Source organism: Xenopus laevis, chromosome 3L (genome assembly GCF_017654675.1).
Source record: "Xenopus laevis strain J_2021 chromosome 3L, Xenopus_laevis_v10.1, whole genome shotgun sequence".
Taxonomy (NCBI): domain Eukaryota; kingdom Metazoa; phylum Chordata; class Amphibia; order Anura; family Pipidae; genus Xenopus; species Xenopus laevis.
Genome location: NC_054375.1, coordinates 79,033,665 through 79,049,683, shown reverse-complemented (window position 1 = coordinate 79,049,683; position 16,019 = coordinate 79,033,665). Strand labels below are relative to the sequence as shown.

Here is a 16,019-nt window from a genome sequence, read left to right as displayed (position 1 = left end):
CATAGTACATACATTTACCTAATTTATTAGTGGCACACCACAGCACACAAAAAAATGCTATCATCTATAAAATGATTGATTCCAAGTGGAAAGGATTTTTTCAGAAATTTCTATTTCAATATTCATTAATATTACCATGTGAACAATGGAAAATACAGTGGGGATCTCTCAAATTATAAAAATCAGTTACATTTTTAAAAACCAGTGGCTTAATGTCCATTGTTAGTGTCCATTGTTAGTGTGTGAAGACAAGTGGAGGACTTCTTGCTGTCTTGCTGGCACAGTAAGCTGGAATTGCAATAACATGACCATAACTGTTTGCTCATTCAACCATTTCCCATGTCTTACGGTGCTCACCTTATAAACTATTTTAAACTCCATTCACATCCATCAACTGCCGATTTGGTTCCTCTTAACAGAATTGGCTGCTGGCCAAAGCTATACCCTTTCTGTCATTCTGTCTTTCTGTCATAGGGCGTGCCAGAAGATGGGTTGAGCTCTGATGCTGTGCACACTCATGCCAGATTTTTATACATGAACAGCGCAGTCATTCACCCACGCAGAAGTGCTTCCAGAATGCACTTTTATACTTCTGTCCATGAGAATTGTAAATGACCCCTTAATTTAGCTTACATAGGAATTTCCCATATTATGAAAATAAATATTTGGAGACTGATTTATCAAGGTTACTCACTTTCCTGCAGTATTCTCAGACATATACATTGTTCAAACGATTTGATTAATAATATTATTTGTCATTGATTGAGCCTTCCGGATTCGTTATGCCAGACCACCCAAAAAATGATTTATGGTATGAGCAATGATTAATTTTTATCTGTTAATTTGATAAGTACGGGTATTGGACCTGTTATACAGGGGTTGGGACTTGAGGCTTTCCGGATCTGGCATCTTTCCATAATTTAGATCTCTATTCTTTAAGTCTACTAAAATCATTTTAACCTTTATATTGAGAAGGTTTATTTCATCTAATATGAACAGATTTGTTTTTTGGGATGAGAATCCCCCAAATCATTATATTAGAACCATTTGAACAATAAAGTAATTTGTTTGGTGAATCCATTATCAGCCTCTTGTTATACTGTAGCTGAATAAGGAAAATGTAAAAAGATGTAGTTATTAGTCAAAATGTGTTATATACTTTAAAGGAAGAGACACTTTTGTCACCACAAATGATGATATCCATACAGTGTCTGAAATGTACTGCAGAGAGATCTTGTACTTGCTAATTCTTAAGAATATCCATTTATTCTCAAATAACTAATTCCGAAAGTGTCTTTTTTTCTTGAAAATGAGCCAGGGAAATGAAACTTATCATACCGCAAGGTTTGGTTAATACAATTACAACCAAGAAAAAATGAAAGTAAATGAAACCTAGAACCAGTTCTTTTACACAAGTAATATCAGAAAGCATTTAACATATATCATAACTTAACATTTTATGCTTTTTATGACTCTAAGAGGGTTATTTACTAAACTCAGAATTTCGTGATTTTTTTTTATAAAATCTGACTTTTAAAACAATCACAAATTTTTCAGAATTAATTAAACCCAGAGGATGGAAAAGTAAGAATCTAAAAATCCGGCATCTCAGACCTGTCGAGGTTGCACATAAGTCAATGGGAGAAGTCCCAATGATTTTTTCATGAGTGCTTAGTTTCGTGCAACACCCCAAAGTTTTTCGGAAAAGTCTGAAAAAATCATGAAAATCTTGAAAATTGGATGAAAAAATCCGCAAAAATCATGAAAATCTTGGTTTTTTTCCAAACAAAATATAACGTAATAATAAATAAGCGTAAAAAACCCAAGAGGATTAGATCGGAGTTTGTAGCAGAAAATATTGAGATAAATTCAGACTTTGATAAATAAAGTAAAATAATAGTAAAATATGAAAAGAATCATGTAAGAAAAGCTGCATAGATCTAGTAGCCCACAATAACCAGATATTTGCATTTAAACAGCTGAGCAGAAACTTCAAACTGCTGATTGGTTGCTATGGATTACAAACGTTACAACTTTTATTACATTGCCCAACTGGTGAAAGTTTGCTTATTGTCAGATTTTCACCTAGCTTCCATATATGTCAAATTCAAGTATCAGCTTCAGCTTCACTCACTGGCTTCACAATGGTTTTATTACCTCCCACAATTTTTTTGTGAACCCATGATAACAACCCATGATCTATCTTCATAGAAGCTCAAAAATGTCTCTTTATAGAAAATTTCAAGTACAGATATTGCAACAACACACCCTATATTTTCTCTTAGTTTATAAAGCATAGCTAGTTATCTTTGTCAAGTATAAAAATATAAGATACATGTGTTTAGTAGCACTTGGATTTGGTTTTATGTGGCTGCTGTGTGTTCTGAAACACAATTAGTACAGGTATGGGACCTGTTATCCAGAATGCTTAGGACCTGGGGTTTTCCAAATAAGGTTTCTTTCCATAATATGCATCTCCATACCATAATTATCTTATCTTAATTATCATTAAAATATTAAATAAACACAATAAGATTGTTAATTCGCCAATAAGGATTACATCTTGGAATCAAGTACAAGATACTGTTTTGTTATTACTGAGAAAACAGAAATATGTTATAAAATTTTTAATTATTTGATTATAATGTAGACTTTGGTAGATGACCTTCCCGTAATTCAGAACTTTCTGTTTCCAGACAATGAATCCTATACCTGTACCCCACTACTACAATGTGTGTTATATGATTGTTTGAAAGCTAAATAAAGTAGCACAGTAAGTGCATAGTTAGGGTCACTGACATTTTTGACCTTCAGAGACACCGTTTGAAACTGCTGACAGAAACAGCCAAAAAATATAAAATACTCAAAGAATCGCATGAGTATGTTTTATATTGAGTTATTGTAACCCTTTGAACACCCCTTTGTCTGTGTTACACTCCACGTGTGGCACTTACCTGATGACACGGGACAAACCTGAGCCATTCCACGGTGGTATTGGGAGAGAATGGGTACCTTACTAGCGCAGTGCCTCCACCTAGTGGGATCCGGGAATGCACCTACGGGTGGCCCCACTAGGAATACAGTAAAGACACACACTATTGGTTAAACTAAATAACGGTTTATATAAAATAAATGGGCACCTAATACATGCAGCACTCCTAACCAGTAGCAATAGGGCCTCACTAACTAACTTGCTAGCACAATCTGTCTAGCTAACTAAGAAAAAAGGCAAAGTCCTTTAATGTCCTTTAATACACAGTCTGTTATCTTCAGCGTTCTTTAGGGTACTGTCCCTTTAAACAGGATATTCACAAATCCTCTTTGTATACTTCAGAGCTCTCTTTAGGTGAATCCAGCACATTCAGACATACAGTGCGATTACCAGCCCCTTTGGATGCTCAGATAGGAATCTCCTGCTGTTTGTTCCTCCAGTCTGAATTCCTTTCACACTCTCTGTCTTTCCAGGCACAGTATGTGGCTTCCCTGTGCCAGCCCGATCCAAAGGAATGCTTGTGGTGCAGCCTCTCAGCTCTCAGGGCCCACCAGCAGCTCTCTGGCCTCTTTCTCTGTTCACCATGCGGCTCTCTATGCCAGGCTTTCTTCTTTTGCCAGTCTCTGTGACTTCCTTTTCCTGCCTGCCACGCCTTAGCTTCTGTGTCACTTCCTACTGCACTGAATAGCTGGTTGCTAGGTAACAGCTTACAGCACACAGACACAGGCTCTCTGCCCTTACAGGGATAAGTGCAATGATTTTGCAGAGATTCCCTACATTATTGTGGGGGTTTAGGACCAGTAACAACACTGAAAATATTGTATTTTAATCTGTTCATCCAGCACATATTATAAAGTTATTTACAGTATGTAGATAGTCCTGTATAGAACAATAAACAGTATTTGTTCCATGTTTATTGTATTCTACAGAGTTATTCTGTAATGTGTTGTGTATCTGTGTGCCTTTGTGCCCTATTCAGCTTGCATAGCTTCCCCCATGGCAATGCACCTTGTTATTTACATAAACTGAAGTAGAGTTTCTGTTGCAAACATAATTTTTTAACCAGTGCAGGGCAACACTGAAATGCATATAAAACACTTTAATTTGTTTGTGTTACTGTTCCATTAAGTGTGGGGGAAAGAGTAAATGTAATGGTAGGCCCTGGGAATCAATGACAAGAATCATAAGTTAAGCGGCCAGATAGAATTTTTTTTAAAGGAGAGAAGGAAAGCTACAGAGGCAGTTTATTTCCAATAGATTAACCGCAATAGTGCAAGCTAGAATGCTATATTTATTCTGTAGAATTCTGTACCACACCATACCAAACAGTTTTAGAAACTCCCTCAGTTTGTTTAGGACAGCAGCTGCCATATTAACTTGGTGTGATATCACTGAGTCTTTCCCTGCTCACTCATAGCTCTGGGCTCAGATTACATCAGGGAGGGGAGGAGGGAAAAGGGAGGGGGAGAGGAGCAAGCTGAGCATGCTCAAGCCCGTGCCCTGGAGGTTTAAGATGAAAACGCAAAGTCTGATACAGAAGTCCATGTATACACAATAGAAGGAAAGAAATGCTGTGTTTCTTTTGACAAAGGACTCAGAGCAGCATTACTTTGAGGGTTCACTGGTATATTTATATAGACCTTTCTGATAAAGCTTACTTACTTTTAACCTTTCTTTCTCCTTTAAAGAGCCAGTGCATGTTACAAGTTTTCAGCTAATATTGAAATCTGAAGGCCTTCTCCAAAAGTGAAAATTAAGAAACCCTTTTTTGTTTTAGGAGCACCTAAAACTAGACCAGAAGTTAATGAAACAGGCTGGGACTTCAACAGAAGTAACAGTAAGATAGCCAACAGATTGTTGACGTATAGAACTGCAGTAAAATATCCTTTAGCTATACATCTAGGGTCATGCAGCCAGACCCCATGGCAACTATTAACTCAGCAGAGTTAAAAAAAAAATCTGGTTGATGGTAGAAGATCCAAGGATTAGGATAAAATGTTCTAGAAGAAAGTGTAAAACGTACATTTTGAAATCTAAGTATATAAAATCACTTCCAGTATCAATATGTAGATCTACGGTGAACTAGAAAATCTCTACAGCCATGGAGATATATGCTATTATCCCTAACAGATCCTGATGGATTATAAATTAAAGTTGTTAATTTACAAGACCATGGGTGAGGATATCAATTGTCAATCAACATACAGTATGGCTGCTGGTTCTCAGTCAATGCACTCAGTTCCAGTTTTATAAATACTGGCACATTTCTATCTAGAATTGGCATTTCTCATATTAACATTTGCTTTCTCTCTACAAAAGTGCAGCTTTTAAGCAAATGTGGCCCTACATCAAACGGCTTTTGCCATTCAAATACCATTAAATGAACAATATTTGATGTTGCTTAAGTTGACTTTAATACATAAATGTGCATGAATTTTGTCCATTGCATTAGCAAGAGCTGTGGGGAACAGTTTTTCCATTTGAATCAAAAAAAGTTTTTAATTCTCAAAAGTCAGTACAGTATTTGAATATCATTTTATGAATTTTAACCTTCTGCTTTGTCCAACATGTCTAATGCATTTTCCAATTTTAACTAAAGATAACATACCATTATGAATCAAAGTTAAACCATGACTGTGTAAATTCCAAGAAATCCCAGTATGTGAACCGTTGCTTCTCCTCTTGAATTATCACATCAGGGGCATGTTTACTAACATTGGAGATAAATATCTGGAGAGATTTCTGGAGATGTTGCCCATGGCAACCAATCAGCAATTAGATTTAAACAGCCACAGCCAAGTTAGAAAACAAAAGCAAAGATCTGATTGGTTGCTATGGGCAACATCTCCAGAAATCTCTCCAGATATTTATCTCCAATGTTAGTAAACATGCCCCCAAGAGGGGATTTTATATAAAGTTATTTATGTAGAGATTACATTAACCCTTTAAGTGCCACAGAACGTAGAATCTACGTTCTGTGAAAAAGTAACTTGAAATGCCACAGAACGTAGATTCTACGTTCTGCAGCACTTCCGGGTTCTGGAGCGGAGGAGCGGCTGTTAGAGCGGCTCGCTCCGTTCCGCTTCGATCCCCTGCCCCTAGGCAACGAGCAGATCAGGGGATCGTGTGGCCCCTGGGGCGCGATCGCCCAGGGGCCCAAAAACAGCAGCAGGCACGTGTCACTTACGTGTCCTGCTCATGCAGCCTGCACTGCGTCGTCGATCTCCGCCCCCACAGCACAGAGACAGGAACCACGACGCAGATGTCTTCCAGGGGCTCTTCCTGATCGCCTGCAACAGTCTCCAGCGATTTTTTCAGGTTAGTGCAACAATTACACACACAAACACACCAACAAACACTTATTACAGTAATACACACTTAGATTCACACTTACACACACTTACACATACATTTTTGGGGATTGGGGGGGTCACTTACACTCACTGCACTTACACACACGTGCACACGCACACACGCGCACATAACATGTAATTTACCATTTGTACACACGCACACGCACATACATGGCATTGTGGCCTTTTTTTTTTTTTTTCTTATCGCATCGTCTCTTTTTTTGGCTGAAAAAAATGTTTTATTGCCATTACGAATAGCGTATTCGCTAACCGTACTGTGCAATACCTTTTGTATGTTATTTCGGTGATTATATTGCAATTTTGGGTATTTTGGTGCATTTTTAGCCATTTTATTGAATTTTTTGCCATTTTATTGCATTTTCAGCTCTGCATATGTTGTGTTCACTTGTTTCTAGCCGTATAACCTGTTTGGCCCAGCTAAAATATTCAAACTGTGATTCTGACGGCCGATAACACTAGTCTGGAAAAAAAACATTGATTTTTGTGGTTTTATTGGATTTTTTTGCATTTCACTCTTTACTGCCTTATTTTGTTTTGCCTTGTAAATTTTATATACTATATATCCATTTGGGGGTCTCTGTGCGCCACATAGTTTGGTATATCTATGCATATTGGGCATCAAAGTGTTCAGTAGACACCTGGTGTTCATATTTAGGATGTTTTATGCTGATACGTTACGAAATGTGGGGCATATAATGGGGTAAAATTCAAGCTTTCTGACAATTTTCAGAAATTTGATAAAAACCGTTATGTTCAGCATTGCTTTGCAGTTTGGCAGTTTGCAGTAGAAACACTTATTTACCCATATTGGATTCGTCAGAATGTGTACTTTCTGAAAATATATGGTTTTCTGGGGTCTCTGTACTGTTAGGGGGGTCTAATGTCGCATAATACACACACCAGGTGCTTATATTGCAGCAGCCAGCGCGTCAGCCGTGAAAATGTATATACACTATTTTCATTTGGGGATCTCTGTGCGCCACATAGTTTGGTATATCTATGCATATTGGGCATCAAAGTGTTCAGTAGACCCCTGGCGTTCATATTTAGGATGTTTTATGCTGATAAGTTACGAAATGTGGGGCATATAATGGGGTAAAATTCAAGCTTTGTGACGATTTTCAGAAATTTGATAAAAACCGTTACGTTCAGCATTGATTTGCAGTTTGGCAGTTTGCAGTAGAAACACTTATTTACCCATATTGGATTCGTCAGCATGTGTACTTTCTGAAAATATATGGTTTTCTGGGGTCTCTGTACTGTTAGGGGGGTCTAATGTCGCATAATACACACACCAGGTGCTCATATTGCAGCAGCCAGCGCGTCAGCCTTGAAAATGTATATACACTATTGTCATTTGGGGGTCTCTGTGCGCCACATAGTTTGGTATATCTATGCATATTGGGCATCAAAGTGTTCAGTAGACCCTTGGCGTTCATATTTAGGATGTTTTATGCTGATACGTTACGAAATTTGTGGCATATAATGGGGTAAAATTCAAGTTTTGTGACGATTTTCAGAAATTTGATAAAAACCGTTATGTTCAGCATTGCTTTGCAGTTTGGCAGTTTGCAGTATAAACACTTATTTACCCATATTGGATTCGTCAGAATGTGTACTTTCTGAAAATATATGGTTTTCTGGGGTCTCTGTACTGTTAGGGGGGTCTAATGTTGCATAATACACACACCAGGTGCTTATATTGCAGCAGCCAGCGCGTCAGCCGTGAAAATGTATATATGCTATTGTCATTTGGGGGTCTCTGTGCGCCACATAGTTTGGTATATCTATGCATACTGGGCATCAAAGTGTTCAGTAGACCCCTGGCTTTCATATTTAGGATGTTTTATGCTGATACGTTACGAAATGTGGGGCATATAATGGGGTAAAATTCAAGCTTTGTGACGATTTTCAGAAATTTGATAAAAACCGTTACGTTCAGCATTGCTTTGCAGTTTGGCAGTTTGCAGTAGGAACACATATTTACCCATATTGGATTCGTCAGCATGTGTACTTTCTGAAAATATATGGTTTTCTGGGGTCTCTGTACTGTTAGGTGGTCTAATGTCGCATAATACACACACCGGGTGGTTATATTGCAGCAGCCAGCGCGTCAGCGGTGAAAATGTCTATACATATTGTCATTTGGGGGTCTCTGTGCGCCACATAGTTTGGTATATCTATGCACATTGGGCATCAAACTGTTTAGTAGACACCTATGTTTATTTTTAGGATGCTTTATGCTGGTAATGATACATGGACAATACGATGCTGGAAAGTTGAAGCTTTGAGGCAATTTCCAGATATTTCACCCAAACCGCCAAATTTGGCAAAGCCTTGCGACTCAGTAGTTTGGAGCAGAAAGGCATGGGTACCCATTTTAGATTCTGTAGAATGTGTACTTTCCAAAAATATATGGGGTTGGGGGGTAAACATATATTTCTGTGTTTTTACCCCACAAAAATGCAGTCAATGTGTTGATTTTTCATTAGCTGAAGTTACCCACAGGACAATTTGTATGTGCTAACTTCATTTTGGGGCCTCTAAATGCCATATACTTTGGTAAACCTATGAACAATGGCCACCAAACTGTTCGGAGGAACCCTGGCAATCATATTTAGGGTGCTTTTTCTTGGTGCATAACGATACATGGGTGATATGGTGCTGAGAAGTTGAAGCTTTGAGGCAATTTTCAGATATTTCACCAAAACCGACAATTGTGGGAAAGCCTTGCGACTCAGTAGTTTGGAGCAGAAAGGCATGGTTACCCATTTTAGATTCTGTAGAATGTGTACTTTCCAAAAATATATGGGTTTTGGGGGGTAAACATATATTTCTGTGTTTTTACCCCACAAAAATGCAGTCAATGTGTTGATTTTTTATTAGCTGAAGTTACCCACGGGACTGTTTGTATGCGCTAACTTCATTTTGGGGCCTCTAAATGCCAGATACTTTGGTAAACTTATGAACAATGGCCACCAAAATGTTCAGAGGAACCCTGGCAATCATATTTAGGGTGCTTTTTCTTAGTACGTAATGACACATGGGTGATATGGTGCTGGGAAGTTGAAGCTTTGAGGCAATTTTCAGATATTTCACCAAAACCGACAACTTTGGGAAAGCCTTGTGACTCAGTAGTTTGGAGCAGAAAGGCATGGGTACCCATTTTAGATTCTGTAGAATGTGTACTTTCCAAAAATATATGGGTTTGGGGGGTAAACATATATTTCTGTGTTTTTACCCCACAAAAATGCAGTCAATGTGTTGATTTTTCATTAGATGAAGTTACCCACAGGACTATTTGTATGCGCTAACTTGATTTTGGGGCCTCTAAATGCCAGATACTTTGGTAAACCTATGAACAATGGCCACCAAACTGTTTGGAGGAACCCTGGCAATCATATTTAGGGTGCTTTTTCTTAGTACATAATGACACATGGGTGATATGGTGCTGGGAAGTTGAAGCTTTGAGGCAATTTTCAGATATTTCACCAAAACCGACAACTTTGGGAAAGCCTTGTGACTCAGTAGTTTGGAGCAGAAAGGCATGGGTACCCATTTTAGATTCAGTAGAATGTGTACTTTCCAAAAATATATGGGTTTGGGGGGTAAACATATATTTCTGTGTTTTTACCCCACAAAAATGCAGTCAATGTGTTGATTTTTCATTAGATGAAGTTACCCACAGGACTATTTGTATGCGCTAACTTCATTTTGGGGCCTCTAAATGCCAGATACTTTGGTAAACCTATGAACAATGGCCACCAAACTGTTTGGAGGAACCCTGGCAATCATATTTAGGGTGCTTTTTCTTGGTGCGTAACGATACATGGGTGATATGGTGCTGAGAAGTTGAATTTTTGAGGCAATTTTCAGATATTTCACCAAAACCGACAATTGTGGGATAGCCTTACGACTCAGTAGTTTGGAGCAGAAAGGCATGGGTACCCATTTTAGATTCGGTAGAATGTGTACTTTCCAAAAATATATGGGTTTGGGGGGTAAACATATATTTCTGTGTTTTTACCCCACAAAAAATGCAGTCAATGTGTTGATTTCTCAGTAGCTGAAGTAAAGTCCTGAACAATTTGGATGTGCTAACTTCATATTGGTGTCTCTAAATGCCAGATACTTTGGTAAACCTATGCATAATGGGTATCAAACTGTTCAGTGGACCCCTGGCAATCATATTTCAGGTGCTTTTTCTTGGTACCTAATATAGTTTGGGATATGCGGAGCAGCAAAATAAAACCTTTGAAATGATTTTTCAGAATTTTGAATTTTTTTTTGAAAAACCGCTATGTTCAGACAAGCTTTTATGTTTGGTAGTTGGGAGTATAGAGACATAGTTACCCATTTTGTAATTGGCAGAATGTGTACTTTTCAAAAATGTATGGTTTTCTGAAACCTACGGTTTCAGGATTTTTTGCCTTGGAATCTAAAGCATGCCGTTTTCTGCCTTAGTGCTTTCAAAATTCGGTAATATACTGCCGGGAGTTTTTGCTGTACAGAAATCCTAAATCTCCCTAAAACTATACATATCTGGTATTGGCACATTCGAGAGACATAAGGCTTCCTAAATCAGTTGGATTTTCATCCGTAACATGAAATATTTTTCTGGTATAAATTGATATACGATGAAAAATGGTAATTTTTCATTTTTTTTGGTATTTAGTACTATAAATTTTTTTGCACAGGTGGAAATACATGAAAACTCAGGCAGATTTAGAAAGCTCAGTTTCTCCCGAAAAAAACAATGTATAGTTTTCCTAGGTAAACTATAGGTTTCCCCTCAGAAAATGCCCCTAAAGTGAGAGAGCACAAAATGTTTCAAAAACGGCTGGCATTTCGCGTAACCAAAATGTGAAATTCTGCTGGCACTTAAAGGGTTAAAGTGTATCTTGAGCAGAGATTTTAAACCTGTGGTTCTTTGCATACCATTAAACTATAGATTTGCAAATCACATAACAGACAAGCTGCATGAAAACACACTTTGTGGCATATATATGTATATGTATATTTCCACCAAAGTGTACCTGTTATTTAAGAAGATGCTTACTTGAAATAAAGTTATTTTTAGTGTTCTAGTCTATTTGGTGCCAAAAGAGTGGAGGAAAGGGCATCTGGTGAAACTTCCCAAGAAAGGCGACCTCTCCAACTGCAACAACTGGCGAGGCATCATGCTCCTATCTGTACCTAGCAAGGTACTCACACGAATCATGCTGCTGAGACGAGGGAGGCTCTAGACAAACGACTGCAAGATGAGCAAGCAGGCTTCAGGCAGGACAAATCTTGCACGGACCACATTGCAACATTGCGCATCATCATAGAACAGTCACTGGAATGGCAGTCTCCACTTTACACAATCTTTGTAGACTTTGAGAAGGCCTTTGATAGTGTAGCTAGAGCGGTCGTCTCGAAACTTATGGCACATTATGGGATACCACCAAATTTTATCTCCATTATCAAACAACTTTACAACAACTCCACATGCCAGGTTGTGCATAAAGGAAAAATGACAGAGCCTTTTGAAGTGCGGACGGGGATGAGACAAGGCTGCATGTTGTCACCAACCATCTTCCTGCTGGTAGTAGACTGGATTATGAAGAGTTCTACACAAAATGCCAACACAGAAATCCGCTGGTCCTTCACAAAAATCTTGGAGGACCTAGACTTTGCAGATGATGTCAGCCTCCTGTCGCACAGACAACAAGACGCACAGCAGAAACTCACACGTCTATCAGAGGAAGCAGCAAAAACTAGCCTCAAGATCAACACTAACAAAACAGAAACCATGAGGATTAACAACCAGCAGCAAGACCAAATCCAGCTGCAAGGAGTTGACATTAAGGACGTGGATAAGTTTGTCTACCTGGGCAGCGTAGTAAACAAGGATGGAGGAGCATCAGGAGCCGCATCAACAAAGCCAGGCATGCATTCAACACCTTACGTCCCATCTGGAACTCCACTGCCCTTTCACAACAAACCAAAATTCGTATTTTTAACACCAACGTGAAAGCAGTCTTGCTTTATGGTTCGGAAACCTGGAGACTGACCATGACAACCACAAGTAAGCTCCAAACCTTCATCAACCGCTGCCTCCGAAACATCCTGCACATCAGATGGCCAGAGAAAACTTCCAACATCAGCCTATGGAAAAGATCAAAACAGATCCCCATCGACCGAGAAATCAGAAGAAGAAAGTGGGGCTGGATAGGCCACATCCTCAGAAAGAGTTCTGACAACATCACAAGGCAAGCCCTTGAGTGGAACCCACAAGGGAAAAGAAAAGTTGGCCGGCCAAGACAGATATGGAGGAGGTGCATGGAGGCTGAAATGAAGGCAGCCGGATGGACTTGGCCTCAGCTGAAGAAGACCGCTGCCAACCGAGTTCGCTGGAGGAGTGTCGTGGAGGCCCTATGCTCCCAGCTGGAGCAAACGGACTAAGAGAAGAGTCTATTTGGAACTCCAACTTTTTCCTGCTGTTTACATTTGGCTCCCTTGCCTGCCCTTTTTTGAGTGCTCTTGGAACCCCACATAATGAGATCAAGTGGCAGTTGAGTACTAAAGAGATAGGAGGATGTTTTTGGAAGAAGAGCACTCTATTCTCTGCCTCCACCCAAAAATAGTAATTTGGTGCACACAGCACCCCCTACCGTGTTGTGCCTTTAGCTAAATCTCCTTTTTGAGCAACAGTAATCTCAGTGCCATACTCTGGAATAAAAGTAAATTAAAAGGAACTGAAACATAGGAGGAAGGAATATATATACATGTATGCAAGCTGTTATCCAGAATGGTCCGGACCTTGGGGTTTTCTGGATAACAGATCTTGTCTACAATACAAAGTCTACAAGAAAATAATGTAAAGATTAAATAAACTTGGTTTTGCTACCAAGAAAATTTTGATTACTCGGATAAAATGGGAGATGGCCTTTGCTTAATCCAGAGCTTCCTGGATAATGGGTTTCTGGATCCAATACCTGTAGCTGTATTTGTGTGACTACTGAGTTCTGGTAAGGGAACATTGCATTCTGATCTCAATCTAGATTATAAAAATTTAATTTAACCCACAGAAATTTTTTTTTTGTGACATATATTCGAGTTTATGATTTTTTAAGCAAAGTGGCCTGAACTGGAGAAAAGGAGCAAAAAGACTATATAACAAAAGTCTTCCACCCAGGGGGTTAATACACATCATATATTTACAACAAAGAAATAGTGCAGTATTCTATCAGAATAATAAACCATATCTCTGAAAGGGTAACTGAAGAAGTTTGATCTAATACATTTAAGGTACTTCAAGGTCATTGTGATTATGATTGAAAAGGATTATATCTTGGAGGACCTAGACTTTGCAGATGATGTCAGCCTCCTGTCGCACAGACAACAAGACGCACAGCAGAAACTCACACGTCTATCAGAGGAAGCAGCAAAAACTAGCCTCAAGATCAACACTAACAAAACAGAAACCATGAGGATTAACAACCAGCAGCAAGACCAAATCCAGCTGCAAGGAGTTGACATTAAGGACGTGGATAAGTTTGTCTACCTGGGCAGCGTAGTAAACAAGGATGGAGGAGCATCAGGAGCCGCATCAACAAAGCCAGGCATGCATTCAACACCTTACGTCCCATCTGGAACTCCACTGCCCTTTCACAACAAACCAAAATTCGTATTTTTAACACCAACGTGAAAGCAGTCTTGCTTTATGGTTCGGAAACCTGGAGACTGACCATGACAACCACAAGTAAGCTCCAAACCTTCATCAACCGCTGCCTCCGAAACATCCTGCACATCAGATGGCCAGAGAAAACTTCCAACATCAGCCTATGGAAAAGATCAAAACAGATCCCCATCGACCGAGAAATCAGAAGAAGAAAGTGGGGCTGGATAGGCCACTTCCTCAGAAAGAGTTCTGACAACATCACAAGGCAAGCCCTTGAGTGGAACCCACAAGGGAAAAGAAAAGTTGGCCGGCCAAGACAGATATGGAGGAGGTGCATGGAGGCTGAAATGAAGGCAGCCGGATGGACTTGGCCTCAGCTGAAGAAGACCGCTGCCAACCGAGTTCGCTGGAGGAGTGTCGTGGAGGCCCTATGCTCCCAGCTGGAGCAAACGGACTAAGAGAAGAGTCTATTTGGAACTCCAACTTTTTCCTGCTGTTTACATTTGGCTCCCTTGCCTGCCCTTTTTTGAGTGCTCTTGGAACCCCACATAATGAGATCAAGTGGCAGTTGAGTACTAAAGAGATAGGAGGATGTTTTTGGAAGAAGAGCACTCTATTCTCTGCCTCCACCCAAAAATAGTAATTTGGTGCACACAGCACCCCCTACCGTGTTGTGCCTTTAGCTAAATCTCCTTTTTGAGCAACAGTAATCTCAGTGCCATACTCTGGAATAAAAGTAAATTAAAAGGAACTGAAACATAGGAGGAAGGAATATATATACATGTATGCAAGCTGTTATCCAGAATGGTCCGGACCTTGGGGTTTTCTGGATAACAGATCTTGTCTACAATACAAAGTCTACAAGAAAATAATGTAAAGATTAAATAAACTTGGTTTTGCTACCAAGAAAATTTTGATTACTCGGATAAAATGGGAGATGGCCTTTGCTTAATCCAGAGCTTCCTGGATAATGGGTTTCTGGATCCAATACCTGTAGCTGTATTTGTGTGACTACTGAGTTCTGGTAAGGGAACATTGCATTCTGATCTCAATCTAGATTATAAAAATTTAATTTAACCCACAGAAAATTTTTTTTTTGTGACATATATTCGAGTTTATGATTTTTTAAGCAAAGTGGCCTGAACTGGAGAAAAGGAGCAAAAAGACTATATAACAAAAGTCTTCCACCCAGGGGGTTAATACACATCATATATTTACAACAAAGAAATAGTGCAGTATTCTATCAGAATAATAAACCATATCTCTGAAAGGGTAACTGAAGAAGTTTGATCTAATACATTTAAGGTACTTCAAGGTCATTGTGATTATGATTGAAAAGGATTATATTAATACAGATGCGGCTGTAAGACCATCAGATACATGTCTTGCAACCAATTCCTTCTTTCTCATGTTGCCTAATAATTTATGCAAGCATCCCTGATGTTTTACCAGCTGTTAGAATTTCAATGACCGTTTTGATTTGTTGTTATAATGCTTTGTTATGATTCATAATTAACCATCGGTTTTCTTCTGCATGCTTCTTGCTTAATCACCTTAAGTCTAGAGAAACAGTTGCTTCCAATTTCAAATACAAGTGCATTGGCAATTGTGGATTGTTTTCTTGTTCTAGTTATCAAAATATGTTTTAATAATCATGTATGAAAGTATAATTATACATTTAAACATCAACAACATTTTCAGATCAAAGCTTGCATATTACATAAAGGCACACTATTATGTATTTTAACTTTTTTTAAACATTATAGTATTTAATTTTGAATGTATCCTGTAATATTACTGTGACAATCAAATAGCCTTTCCCATTAACAGACTTTTCTTTTCTACTGCAGTGGAACTGTACTGCTCCAGGCACACTGAAATGTCAACACTTTGAAACTCTGAATACCCCAAGTAATACTAGCACCCCAAGTAATACTAGCAATACAGCAGAGGTATGGTTACTAGCACCTTATTTCTCCCCATTACC

The 16,019-nt window shown here is 38.9% G+C and overlaps 1 pseudogene; it reads left to right on the top strand.

Moving 5' to 3' along the window:
• Window positions 1–5,164: 5,164 nt before the first annotated feature.
• Window positions 5,165–14,490, top strand: LOC121401238 (annotated as a pseudogene).
• The last annotated feature ends 1,529 nt before the right edge of the window (window positions 14,491–16,019 follow it).